General features: G+C 39.2%; 1 long non-coding RNA gene across 1 annotated transcript in view; it reads right to left on the bottom strand.

Moving 5' to 3' along the window:
• Positions 1 to 8,509: 8,509 nt before the first annotated feature.
• LOC307183813 overlaps positions 8,510 to 14,427 on the bottom strand; it is a 187,412-nt gene continuing 181,494 nt past the window's right edge. The window contains exon 5 of the long non-coding RNA XR_013827615.1: positions 8,510 to 8,592. This is a non-coding gene — a long non-coding RNA (uncharacterized lncRNA). The remainder of the gene's footprint in view (positions 8,593 to 14,427) is intronic.

The following is a 14,427-nucleotide window of genomic DNA, read 5'->3' as shown; positions in this document are numbered from 1 at the left end:
CAAATTTATTAAAAGATAAAATAATAAACATAAGACTGAGCACAAGCAGGACTAAAGTACCTAAACAAATAGGAGGACATGAGCAATTCACCAGGACTCCCGTGTCACAGAGAACAATTGCACCCACACCCCTTCCTCATATCACACTGATGACCGCGTGGGAAGTCCCTTAAGACAACCTAAAGGTGGATCAGAAAGCACAAGCTTGGTTTATTTGTGGGCTAGCTAAACATTATGGTTCAAGTAGAAACAGGAGGATGGCCACAGATTCATTCCTAGGCAGCCTTGAAAGACAGAGGAAAGAAAACTTTCCCATGGGCGAAGCTTTGGGTCGTGAGCCTGGTTATCCACATCGTTTGAAGGAAAACTGGCTGAGGTCAAGAGGAATGTGGTTAATACTGGAAAACTGTTCAGGAGACCAGAGGAAAGAGATTGGAAAATCAGGGACAAGAGGTTTGGGGTAGAAGCATATTGATGGATTGAGGGGAATCTGGACAAAGTATGAAGATCTTTGTAAAATAAATTATTGTGCAGTTGAAACTGTCTACCACAAAAGAAACACTACACAACTAAATAGATGTGATTAATAACTCAGCCGGTTGATATTAAACAGATTTTATCAGCAGCCACTCAGTGTTAGCAAAACGAGCATGCAAATTACGTGTGTCTTGCAGCAGATATGAAGGAAATGCACGTACTCCTTTTTATCAAGGTTAATCTAGCTATTGCCACCTCTAAATGTACAGCAGAGCGCTGTACAATGCAGAGTGCTTGGTATGAGACCACGCCTCAAGGATCTAAATTGGCTCTTAATGTCTGAGAATGGCTACTGATTTGTTCTCGCAGGAATATCTATTTATTGCAGGTGTGGATTTGCTTTGCCTACTTGCTGAGCCTCAGCCAATATTGCTACTCAGGAAATTATGGAGTATATGTGCCCACAGGCATGAACTTCCATACAAATGAATATCAGACTAGGAGACATCATTCATGATGAAGGAGATGCAGCAGTGGACCCGTATTGCATACTGCACTATTCAGAAACAGCTCCACTGATAGAGTTGGAATGGTCTGCTAATGGTGTATCTGACATGGCAGTTTGGAGCCTATACTCTAAGGATAGGGGGTCCATCCTCACTGAATCAGAGATGTCTACATGACACTGCATCCCCAACAGTAAAATCATATGGATTCAGGAACCATAGGGTAGAGGCATTACTCTCAATGCTCCATTTGGTTAATTTATTTTTCTCATTGCCAGAACTCTGGGCTCTGCTGGGTTGAAGGTCATTGTCTCTGTATCAAAAGAAGTCACTGTACTTGCAGAGGGAACTGATTCTGATTAGCAGGAAGAGAGAGGACTGCTGTCATAGCATCAGAGAAGTTAGGAATACATGCAATGCAAGCTGCAGGTGATGCACCTGGCTGTCCGTTAGTTCTCCCTATGCCACCTGTGACTGTGAGTGGATAAGGGTAGCAACACCTGCTTGAGAAGGATATGATTATTAAGGGATCTAACTCCTAATATGAAAATTTGAGGTACAGCTCCAGGTCAGTCAAAAGACCAGCAGAGGTGATAGCTGAGGGAAGTGGAATCTGGAATGTACAGGAGAGGAGGGATACAATGAGTGTGGTCCCAAACCCAACTGCAGGAATGGGAGCTGTCTCACTAACCTCCCTCTTTTAAATTCTTATGTAGGAAGGGGCAACCACTGGAAGGCTGGTGGAGCTGCAGCTCGAACATGAGTGGAGAAGTGGAACTACGTGGGGCAAATGGTGGACGGTGCAGAACCAGATCCTCCTTCAAGAAAAAACATGCTGCGTATGGTGTTAGGGAGTGATCAAAATGGATTAAAGACCTAAATGTAAGGCCAGAAACTATCAAACTCTTAGAGGAAAACATAGGCAGAACACTCTATGACATAAATCACAGCAAGGTCCTTTTTGACCCACCTCCTAGAGAAATGGAAATAAAAACAAAAATAAACAAATGGGACCTAATGAAACTTAAAAGCTTTTGCGCAGCAAAGGAAACCATAAAGAAGACCAAAAGACAACCCTCAGAATGGGAGAAAATATTTGCAAATGAAGCAACTGGCAAAGGATTAATCTCCAAAATTTATAAGCAGCTCATGCAGCTTAATAACAAAAAGCAAACAACCCAATCCAAAAATGGGCAGAAGACCTAAATAGACATTTCTCCAAAGAAGATATACAGAGTGCCAACAAACACATGAAAGAATGCTCAACATCACTAATCATTAGAGAAATGCAAATCAAAAGTACAATGAGGTATCACCTCACACCAGTCAGAATGGCCATCATCAAAAAGTCTACAAACGATGAATGCTGGAGAGGGTGTGGAGAAAAGGGAACACTCTTACACTGTTGGTGGGAATGTAAATTGATACAGCCACTGTGGAGAACAGTATGGAGGTTCCTTAAAAAGCTACAAATAGAACTACCATATGACCCAGCAATCCCACTGCTGGGCATATACCCTGAGAAAATCATAATTCAAAAAGAGTCATGTACCAAAATGTTCATTGCAGCTCTATTTACAATAGCCCAGAGATGGAAACAACCTAAGTGTCCATCATCGGATGAATGGATAAAGAAGATGTGGCACATATATACAATGGAATATTACTCAGCCATAAAAAGAGACGAAATTGAGCTATTTGTAATGAGGTGGATAGACCTAGAGTCTGTCATACAGAGTGAAGTAAGTCAGAAAGAGAGAGACAAATACTGTATGCTAACACATATATATGGAATTTAAGAAAAAAAAATGTCATGAAAAACCTAGGGGTGAAACAGGAATAAAGACACAGACTTACTAGAGAATGGACTTGAGGTTATGGGGAGGGGGAAGGGTAAACGGTGACAAAGCGATAAAGAGGCATGGACATATACACACTAACAAACGTAAGGTAGATAGCTAGTGGGAAGCAGCCGCATAGCACAGGGAGATCAGCTCGGTGCTTTGTGACCGCCTGGAGGGGTGGGATAGGGAGGGTGGGAGGGAGGGAGACGCAAGCGGGAAGAGATATGGGAACATATGTATATATATAACTGATTCATTTTGTTGTGAAGCTGAAACTAACATACCATTGTAAAGCAATTATACTCCAATAAAGATGTTGAAAAAGAAAAAGAAAATAAAGTTCTGTGGTGTAAAAAAAAAAAAAAAAAGAAAAAGAAAAAACATGCTGCAAGTGTGGTAGGCTGACAGCCCCTGGCTTTCACTCCTCAGCATTTGAGCTGAGGCCATATTTCTTAAGATGGTTCCAGGCAATACCTAAGTGACATAGCACTAAAAAGCGTCTTGCCATTTCCATCTAACGTGGGACTCCTCTAGTGGGCAGTCTTGCTCTAGAAGTCTTGGGTTTAGTTGGCAGAGACTTTTAACAGATCTGCATTATGGTCTGTGGGCTCCCCCTGCACATTTCAACTACCTCCTTCTTCCTTTCACAGGTGCTGCTCTCCAGTAAATATGTACTCTTAACTGAGTCTCGGCATCTGTTTTCTGGAAGACCCAACTGATGCATAAGTATTACAGGTTCTCTGTGACGGTAAGTCAAATGGGGCATATTGTAAATGACTAAGCGTTTCTTTCATGGGATCAAAGGTTTTTCAACTCAAACAAAGTAAACTATCAAAGTAAGGAGTGCAGTTATCAGACAGTCTCCAATTGCCACGATTTTGGAATCCGCCAGTGTTCATATTGAAGCCACACCCCGACTTAGGGCTGCACGTAGCCATTGCCTAAGCAAGGCAGCTGTCCTAGAGCCTGTTCTTCCCAAATACCACTTCTAATGGCTCTTCTCATAGACTTCTCTGGGGCTCTCCCTTAGCACAGATACGATTTTTTACAACCTACACTGCAATGGGAGGCTTTTCCTACTCAATTCTCTTTCCTTTCCCCTCTCTTTCCATACAAGTCAGGCCTGTATCATGGTTTGATGGGCTCTTCTTACCTACTCCTAATTTTCACTCCCCATGATCTTTCATAGGCAGTTTTCCCATTAAATCTCTTACATTCTAATTACAACTTTGTGTCTGCTTTCTAAAAGCCCAAATTAACACAGATCCCATTCCATTATTACATTGAATATTTAAAATTTTCTGTATTTATGTGGAAACTCTACCCATATTTTCTATTTATGCTCCTATTTTTTCTCTGGAATTGCGTAATATATATCTAATATTTGTCATTCTAGAGAAGGACATTTTAAATACTTATAAAAGCTTCCCTTTCTTTCTTTCTTATAGTAAAACATTATCTTGGACTGTTCATTTTCTTTTGAATTAATTCTTTTCTAAATATTTCTTTCAACATCGGGCATGCAAATTTTTTAACCCTAAATGCATTTTTAGTGTGAGGTTACAGTGGGACCATCAAATTCCCTACTTTCTATTCTGTATTTATGTTAATCTAAGACCAAATTTGCATTTTTCACACCATGAAGTAGAATCATATAAAAGCTGCAGTCACCTAGAACTCATATATCTTTTTCAAATATGCTGGTGCAAAGACTTATTTTCTTCATTCCATGTTCCTGTAATTGTTTCTTTGGAACTAAGCATACTTTACATTTATTCTCATTATATTTCATTTAATCTGCTTTGGTCCATCTAACACATCAATACTCCTTCACTTCCTGATTCTGTCATCTAATATACTTACTAATATATCCCAAATTAGTTTCACCTTCAGATCCACTCATTGTGCCATTTCTCTTCCAGGAATTGATACAAGTGGAGAACAGGATAGGCTCTGTTAGTGTGTGTTTAAACCTCTTCCCGCAGATTGATTTCAATTTATCAGCAATTTGGGATTCCATCATTCAACCAAGTATTGATCAACATAAATGTACATTTGTTATTATTAAATCCATACTTATTCTGTTTTCTAAAAGATTTTCATTAGATATTCTACCAAATACAACTACTTCTACTATATTAAATATGTGTTTGGTCAAGATGCATCATAATCGTTTCTTTATCTGATAACTGCTGGGAAAAGGAATAAATTTTAAGGTAGGAAGTGTTGTAAAATGATGCTAACTATATTTGAATTTTGTTATTAACAACTTTCTTATCACCTCAAAAGTCCCTGAGAGAAATATAGGCACAATGAATAATAGAATATAAACTAATAGTGGCTTAAGTTCAGGCAAAATTGGGGCTTTTGCACAAAATTTAATACATCAGTCAACTAGATCAAGAAATCCCTTTTCCTAGACTAGAAGTAAGCCTACAGGTAGAACAAAAGCAGTATAATTTTTTTTTTTTTTCCGGCACGCGGGCCTCTCACTGTTGTGGCCTCGCCCGTTGTGGAGCACAGGCTCTGGACGCGCAGGCTCAGCGGCCATGGCTCATGGGCCCAGCCACTCTGCGGCATGTGGGATCTTCCCGGACCGGGGCACGAACCCGTGTCCCCTGCATCGGCAGGAGGACTCTCAACCACTGTGCCACAAGGGAAGCCCAAAAGCAGTATAGTTTAATTCATCTGTCTCCTTTCTTGTTCAGTTTCATATCCAATCCCCAACTTTCCACAATATTTTCTATTTAGGAAAAACATGTTCTTAATAAGTGAATACAAGAATTTTCTCCCAATGGCTATCCCTGTTTTAATTCCTAACTCCAGGCCTCCCTGGAATGAGAAAATATAAGAAACTTGGCATTTCTTACTTCTGTACCCTCATAGCAAGACATGCAATCCAAGAGCCTGACTCAGAATTTATTTCTCTTCACATAGGTTTTCCTACCTTCATACTTTACTTGCTCTGTATTACATATTATCCTTTGCATTGATTCTGATGCATCAAAAGAACAGGTAAGGAGAAAAAATGGTAAAAGGGAGAGATATAAAATGAGGCATTCATTCCCCTCACAGGCCCACATCGCTCTTCCTTTAATAAGCACTGACATTATGCTTTAACTCATACAGTCACTAAGATACTTTTCTTGGGCTTCGCTGGTGGCGCAGTGGTTGAGAGTCCACCTGCCGATGCAGGGGACACGGGTTCGTGCCCCGGTCCGGGAAGATCCCACATGCCGCGGAGCGGCTGGGGCCGTGAGCCATGGCCGCTGGGCCTGTGCGTCCGGAGCCTGTGCTCCGCAACGGGAGAGGCCACAACAGTGAGAGGCCCGCGTACCGCAAAAAAAAAAAAAAAAAAGATACTTTTCTCTTTTGCGTCTTCTATGTATAGTTGATTATGATTTTGTCACAGTTTTAAGATCCAATATTTGGTCTAGTAATTGGAGTCCTTTATTGGACGTAAATAATAGAATACCCAACTCACCATTTCTTAAAAAAATGACAGTACAATGCACTCAGTTTTTCATTCTTTTCCTTGAGAAAAACATGAATTCTCGTTTTAAGTAATTCAGGCAACTGCCATTTATCTAAACGTATGATTATATTTGAGATCAGTGATTATTGATCAACATTTATCTTAAAATTTCTGCTCACATAGCTTTGCATAACAATGTCAGTTAAAATAGCAACGTAGGCTATGTGGGCACTTTTACAGGATTAATGGGCAGGACATTTCTGTAATTTATTTTTTCCCTGAAGGTCCTCAAATTAAAACATAGAAATTAACCAGAGTCTGTTTAAAGAGTTTATATGAACAGAATATATTCCTAGATATTTATCAAAAATTAGCTATATCTAGGAAAAAAATGTACACTTTCTAGAATTGACTAAGTGCTTTAAAATTTTCTGCTTCATAAAAATAAGTGGGAGTATGTTTGTTACTTATATATTTCTCTGTTATAAAGAAAGAAAAATCTTACTAATATCTGTTAAGAAAGAGTTCATCACAATAATGTCTAAGAGGAACTTAACTGATACAGTGTCAGATGAAGTATGGATGCATTAATGTGATTTGTAAATATGACTTTTGTTCTAAGGGAAAGAACAAAGAAGGAATCAGTTCAGGAGAAAAAAACTGATTAGAAATATGAAGAATTAGTCAGATTGAAAAATAGCATCCTGGAGCTTAAAAGGAAAGCAATTTTCACAACTCAGTGGCAATTTTCCTTGTTACTTTCAAACTAAGCCAATATGTTTATTTTCATGTGTTTTACAACCTTACCAACATTCTAACTTATTTATGAGCCCTAGGTAGTACTCAACGAACTTCTGCATGTTCCATTATGCCTACTACCCTAATGGGATGATTTATTCTTTTATTTTGTTTTTAATTTTAGTACTTAGTTTACTTGACTGTGCATAAATTAGTCTGAATGTAGCATTTATCAAACAAACTGAGTATTAATAATACATTTCAATATTACTTCAAGAATAGAAATAATACACTAGAAAATAAAACTTGACTTTTAAAATGAAAGGAATAAAAAATAAAATGAAAATTAAATGAGGCAATACAATATTTATTCCAGTGCATTTTTTTTAATTAATGAGAAATGTGTGCTTCACAAAATAATGACATACACTTTCAAATATCTTGTATATTACCCTTAAGTCAAATTGGGATTTGGTACAGAAATGATGTTTCTTCATATTATCAGAATGAACTCAGAACACTGTGAAAGCAATAGGTTTAAAAGACAAAAAAGCAAACCAAAAGAAAACTTCAAAAACTATCTTATCAATAGCAGGACTATTATTAAGGTTCATTTACTAACTCTATTAAAGTTGGCATTTTCAATTAAACTTTCGTTATTTTAATGATACGAGAATATCTGAAACAGATGCTCTCAGCTTCAGCACTGTTGCTGTTTTGGACTGGAGTATTCTTGGTTGAGGGGGACTGCCCTGTGCTTTGTAGGATGCTTGTAGCATCCCTGGCATCTACCTGCTAGATTCTAGCGGTACTCACTCAGTCATGGCAATTTAAAACGTCTCCAGATGTTACTAGATGTCTTTTGGCATGTGTATGTGTACACACGTGTGTGTGGGTAGTTGCCCTGAGTTGAGAGTCACTTACTTAAAATTATTAAATCTACCCAGCACTTGGTTTTATGGTTGTCATAGAGCCTGTTTTCAAATATTCAGCAAATTTTTACACTACATACTCAGTGTTTGTAAGGAAATCTACTTTTGTAATTGAATCGATTTTGCTGTATTTTATGAGGGGAATAGTAGCTTGTAGTGAGTGTAATGTGTACTAAGGATCCAGTTTTAGAACAGGGAAGTAGCAGGAACAATTAAAATTTGGGTAGGAGAAAATGGCAAGATTCACTCAAACACAGTAGAAAGAAAAAGCAATAATGGATGGCATCTATAAAGCTATTTTTTCATAGATGCCTTCCATAATGTATTACTTGGAGAGCTGACAAAGATCAAAGCAAACACAAATAGAAAGGCTATTGTTTTTATATCAGCATGATTACAGGAGATATGTTATATAAGTTACAAACAGTAGATATCAGTACCAAAATACCATTTTCCAATGCAGATGTACATTTTCTTCTAAAGAGGTAAAAGGTCACATAAAAGTGAAGAAATGACAACTATCCCTTTTAACATGGGTAAGCAGCTACAGTTATACTTCATCACTTCAAACTAAAAATTCAAAATTTTCTTGCAGTTTGTTTCCCTGTTCCATCACCAACCTGGATGAGAAAGACATATGGCAGAATCTTTAAAATAAAGGTCAGAAGAGTGGATGGAGAACAGAGTTTTCCATTAACAACAGAGATGTACAATTCCTGATAACCACCTGGTACATGCTGTAATTTTCATTTTTAAAATTATATTTCTCTACAAAAAAGAAAAAAATAGGTAGGATCGCTCTTATCAGTATAATTTGTATATAGATGACTCATTGTCAGTTCTTCATTTTTGATCTGCCTCTCTTACTGCCTGCACATAGAAAAGTGTCAGTAATCATTCGGTAATCCACATCCTCTCCCTTCTCTTCTACCCAACAAATAGTTACTAACACCTCTATAATTTGTTTATTTGTATCTCCATTTAATGCTTTAGGATTCTAAATAGAAGCATGCATTTATTTGATATTTACTTGTGAGTTAATTAATCATTTCTATTCCTTCTAGATTCTGTGCCTATATTTCTGAATAGTTCCCCCATTGATACCAGGACTCTGGCCCCATGTGTCAACAACTTTGATGGCTATAGTATATACTCGTAGGGCTCTGTACTGATGACCTCTTCCAGGTTGGCTCATCCATCACTCCAGTTCTTGGAAGAGCTGTTGCTAATGGCTCACAGTTGCAGTCTTCACAGATAATTGCCTTTATCCAAAGTAAGGTCACCCTCCTTCTCCCAGAGGGTGACCCACATCCATTGACATGTTCATGTGAAAATTCAAAAGTCCATCCCTTTGACTCAGTTTGGGCAATCTCTGAAGGACTACCCCAGCTCTAGGGCTCTTTGTATTGACTGAAGCCTCAGCTGCCACTACCTTGCAGATGAGCCTCTTCCTCTGCCTGATCCCACCTTTCAGGTCCATCACTCAAGAAAACCCCCTCATAAATATCTTATATACATCTCCCTATTGGGTAGATGGGGGAGAAAAATACTTTATGACTTAATCATAAGGGAAACAAAGATTCAAAAATTAAAAAAAACTCTTAGCCCAGTAGAATTCCTATGTCAGTCTCAGAGCTCTGTTAAGACAGGAGTGAGGTCCTGAAATGTGAGAAGAAAATATGTGGGTAGATGCAGGCAATAAATTGAGCTCATTATTCTCTAAACCAAGGCTACTTAACCTTGGCACTCTTGGCATTTTGGACCAAATAATACTTAGTTGTGGGGGTGGGGGGTTGTCCTGTGCACTGTAGGGTACTTAGCAACATCCCTGGCCTCTACCCACTGGATGCCAGCAACACCTCCTCTCCGAGTTGTGATAACCAAAAATATCTCCAGACACAAAACCCTGGGGGTTGGCAAATTGCCTCTGGTTGAGAACCACCGTTTTCATATCCTCTGGCTCTAAATGTTACCTTCTTGCCCTTATTAAATGATACTGCCTATTTTCTGGAAGACCCTGCAGAAATCTGAAGAGAGGCAACTGCTTTACAAAACACTGCTTGTCCTCAGGACTTATACCATTTTCCTCTCTGCCAGCCAGACCAACACACCTTGACTGCGGAGATGCTGAGTCCCTAGAAAGAAGATGAAGGGCTTTGCAACAAGTTCCAGTGGGAGCCAACAGAGGTTTTATGGGATGATTTATTGAGGGTAATGTATAAGGGGGAAAATATAAAGTCAGATATGTGGGAGACAAATTTTCAGGGACCTGCACATCAGTGAAGTTTTTCAGGGTCAAGTGGATTGAGATATAAATGAGCATTTCCTCCCATAAGTAAGAATGAAATACAACACTTGGTAGAACTTTTCGGGTTCAGGGAACAACGTATTTCACATTGAGATTATGGGATGACACAGAAGGCTACATTTTTGCATATATACGAAGAAGGAAAGGGCTCTGCACATTGCCTAAGCTCCACTGCTCTGCACCTTGGGCAATCTGGTCCAGCAGACATCTTTGGATTTAATGTGGAGTTAACACCAAATCCCAATAAGAGAATGCAATTAATACCTTGGGATATGAGAGCAAAGTCATGCAAACTGATGAAAAAACTATACACTTTGAAAACTTGGCAGACTGAAAATTAGTTCATGGCATGCTACTGAGATGGAGCTTCTAATCATGGAAACCAAGTGACCATGCAGCTAGAGTTGGGTTATGTCTGATCCATCAAATTATAATATGGACCAATCCAATAGCAATCCATGGTAAGATAAAAGTTGTATATCCAGGATCAAAAACTAGGAGAGTCAAACTATACAATGAGCCCAAAGTAGACTGGTGTCACACTATAGTTCCCCTCAGAGGAAGCCTTCAGGAGACCAGGAAGAGCCTCAACTGATACACCTGGACATCCACCTTGTGCAGAAAGAAATGTGACCTAAGGAAAGAATATATCTGGGCTCATGGGCAGTGGCAGATGGCCTATCATATTGAACACAGACATGGAAGAAAAAATACTGGAAGATCATTGACATAATTTCTAAGGAGGAGGCATACATAAGGATCAATTTGATTGGACATGAAATGTAAAGGTCTTTGTATAATGCTTGACACTACCAGGGAGTACCCACCACTAACCAACTGAGTAGATAGAATGACTCAGCCCACTGGCTTCAGTCACTGTGATAATGGCTAGCCCAGTGCTGAAACAATGGGTACATAAATGGAGAAGCTATGGCAGCAGAGATGGATGCTATGCATATACATGGGTTGTGTATGGGTTGCTACTAATCTAGTTTTTCCAACCTGTCAGAAACAGAGACCAATATTGAGCCTCCATTATAAAACCATCCTTCAAGGAAAACATCTAGTCATTTGGTGGCAAGTTTACTGTATTTAAATTCTTCTACTCTGGAAGGAGCAGCAATTCACATTGACTGGGATTGACATGCATTCCCAGAATAGGTTTTTCTTTCTTGACTGTGGGGTCATGGCCAGAATAATCATAAGAATACTTAGTCTTCAATCCACTGGCACAAGACCCCATATAACACTGTCTAGGAGCAAGAGACCCACGTTACACTAAAGCAGCAACAGCAACTGGTCTTGAACATGGGATCTACCAGTTTCACCACATTGGTCCACCCAGAAATTACCAGCCTGGTGGAATAGAGGAACTGCTTCTTAAAGATGAAGTTGGGGGCTTCTCTGGTGGTGCAGTGGTTGAGAGTTCGTCTGCCGATGCAGGGGACACGGGTTCATGCCCCGGTCCGGGAAGATCCCACATGCCGCAGAGTGGCTGGGCCCGTGAGCCATGGCCACTGAGCCTGCGCATCCGGAGCCTGTGCTCCGCAATGGAAGAGGCCACAACAGTGAGAGGCCCGTGTACCGCAAAAAAAAAAAACCCAAAAAACAAAAAAAATGTAAAATGGAGAGAGCTAGCACCTCAGTAGAGTATTGAAAGAAAATAAGAAAGTGAATTTGTTCTGACTTAGGAGTCACAATGGAAGAGAAGTAGAGGGAGGACTTGGCAGACTAGGTAATACAAACACACACACATTACTGTTTTGCTCTATATACTGACCTTGACGTCAAGTGAATTAAATGGATATTCATGGCAATGTTTTTGGCACTCTGGAGCATCATACCTGCTGTATAAATGCTGGTTGATCCTGGTTCCAAATGACTGTCTCTACTTTATGCAGAGCACTAATAACTATGTGTAAACAAGGAAGACTTAATCTATTTTACTAGTTAGGGTCAGTGAAAATATTTGAGGTCTTAAGCTTTCTGATAAAAATCAAAGTAATCATCAGAAAGAGAAAAACAAATACTGTATGCTAACACATATATATGGAATCCAAAAAAAAAAAAAATGTTCTGAAGAACCTAGGGGCAGGACAGGAATAAAGACACAGACGTAGAGAATGGACTTGAGGACATGGGGAGGGGGAAGGGTAAGCTGGGATGAAGTGAGAGAGTGGCATGGACATATATACACTACAGAATGTAAAATGGATAGCTAGTGGGAAGCAGCCACATAGCACAGATCAGCTTGGTGCTTTGTGACCACCTAGAGGGGTGGGATAGGGAGGGTGGGAGGGAGATGCAAGAGGGAGGAGATATAGGGATATATGTATACATATAGCTGATTCACTTTGTTATACAGCAGAAACTAACACACCATTGTAAAGCAATTATACTCCAATAAAGATGTTAAAGGAAACATTTCCTCATTTTCTAATCCTGAAAAGTATCCATTATTGAATGCAAATTGAGCCTGTGCCTATGCTAGTAAATCCTGCAGGTACAAATCAGAAAGTTCATTATCAAGCAGAAAATAATGAAACTAAGTTTTACTTGGCAAAATCAGCCTCATTATCTGAACATTACTTGAAATCTTACTCATTTGGTGGTAATTACATATGACTACTTGCTTGCTCTCTCTCTACCCACATTCACCTTGTCAGTCATAAGGCTGTTTTGTAACATTTGTTTTACTTCTCCATCTCTACCACCTATCTGCAGCCTCTGAAGTCATTGTATCCCTAATGCTTGTGATACGTTCTGCCAATTACCAAAGGTTTTCCTCTGAACTCGTGAAATAAGTCTTTACAATAGCCAGGACATGGAAACAACCTAAATGTCCAACAATAGATGAATGGATAAAGAAGATGTGGTACATCTATACAATGGAATATTACTCAGCTGTAAAAAGGAACGAAATTGGGTCATTTGTAGAGATGTGGATGGACCTAGAGTCTGTCATACAGAGTGAAGTAAGCCAGAAAGAGAAAAACAAATATCGTATATTAATGCATATATGTGGAATCTAGAAAAATGGTACAGAGGAACCTATTTCCAGGGCAGGAATAGAGATATACATGTAGAGAAGACAGATGTGGACATGGGGGGGAAGCGGAGGGGGGAACAAATTGGGAGATTTGGTTTGACATAAATACACTACCATGTGTAAAATAGATAGCTAGAGGGAAACTGCTGTATAGCATAGGAAGCTCATTTCAGTGCTCTGTGAAGACCTAGATGGGTGGGATGGGGGCAGTGGGAGGGAGGTCCAAGAAGGAGGGGATATAGGTATACATATAGCTGATTCACTTCATTGTACAGCAGAAACTAACACAACAGTGTAAAGCAATTTTACTTCAATAATAATAATAAACCTAATTACATTGGAAATAGATTTGACTTACCAGAATTGTTAGACAGTTTCTCAAATGTCAATTAAATAAGCAATTCAAATAAGCCTGCGAAAAATCTAAGGTTGTATTTCATTGCTTTGGAAGGCTTAGGAAAGAGGTTTTTTAAATCTTAACTTCTATAAACATAGAAGTTTCTTCTCATAGAAGGGTGCTAAATGGCCTTTATCAACTCTGTGTTTTCTGCATTCATTCCCATATTTAGTGGAGAAGCCTGGACCTAACTTTCTCAGAGTGCCTAACTTACACAGTGCCAGTTTGGATTCTCCTATTGAGAGATATTCCTGCAAAATTTGGAAGTTGGAAGGTAATACTAAGCAATTATTCACCAGTGGAAGCTGTGAACAGGCCCATGGATGTCGTCAGTGGCCAACTTTGGGCTTTACCCAAAATTCCCTGCTGTCCTCAGCAAAATCACCCTTTTCAATTGGTCAAGCAGATGAAATCTTCAAGGACAGCTTGCCTGCACCTCTTGTACTTCTGTACTTCCTCAGAGCCTCCTTGACATTTACTACTTCGGGTCTTCCAATGGTCTTATAAGCCACTAATTACCTGCATTCAATCCCTTACTGCCTGAAATACCTGGAGTGGTTTATGTTTCTCTGACTATATCTGACTGACACAGGAGATAATGGGAGAAGGTGTGCACATTAAATATGAGAGGCTTTGTATTTTGGAGAGTTACTTTTAAATCTCAACTTAAAAAATGCAATGTTTTACTAAGCCTTAACTCA

The sequence above is a fragment of the Stenella coeruleoalba genome (assembly GCF_951394435.1).
Source record: "Stenella coeruleoalba genome assembly, chromosome: 3".
Classification (NCBI taxonomy): Eukaryota; Metazoa; Chordata; class Mammalia; order Artiodactyla; family Delphinidae; genus Stenella; species Stenella coeruleoalba.
This window is presented reverse-complemented; position numbering and strand designations above follow the sequence as displayed.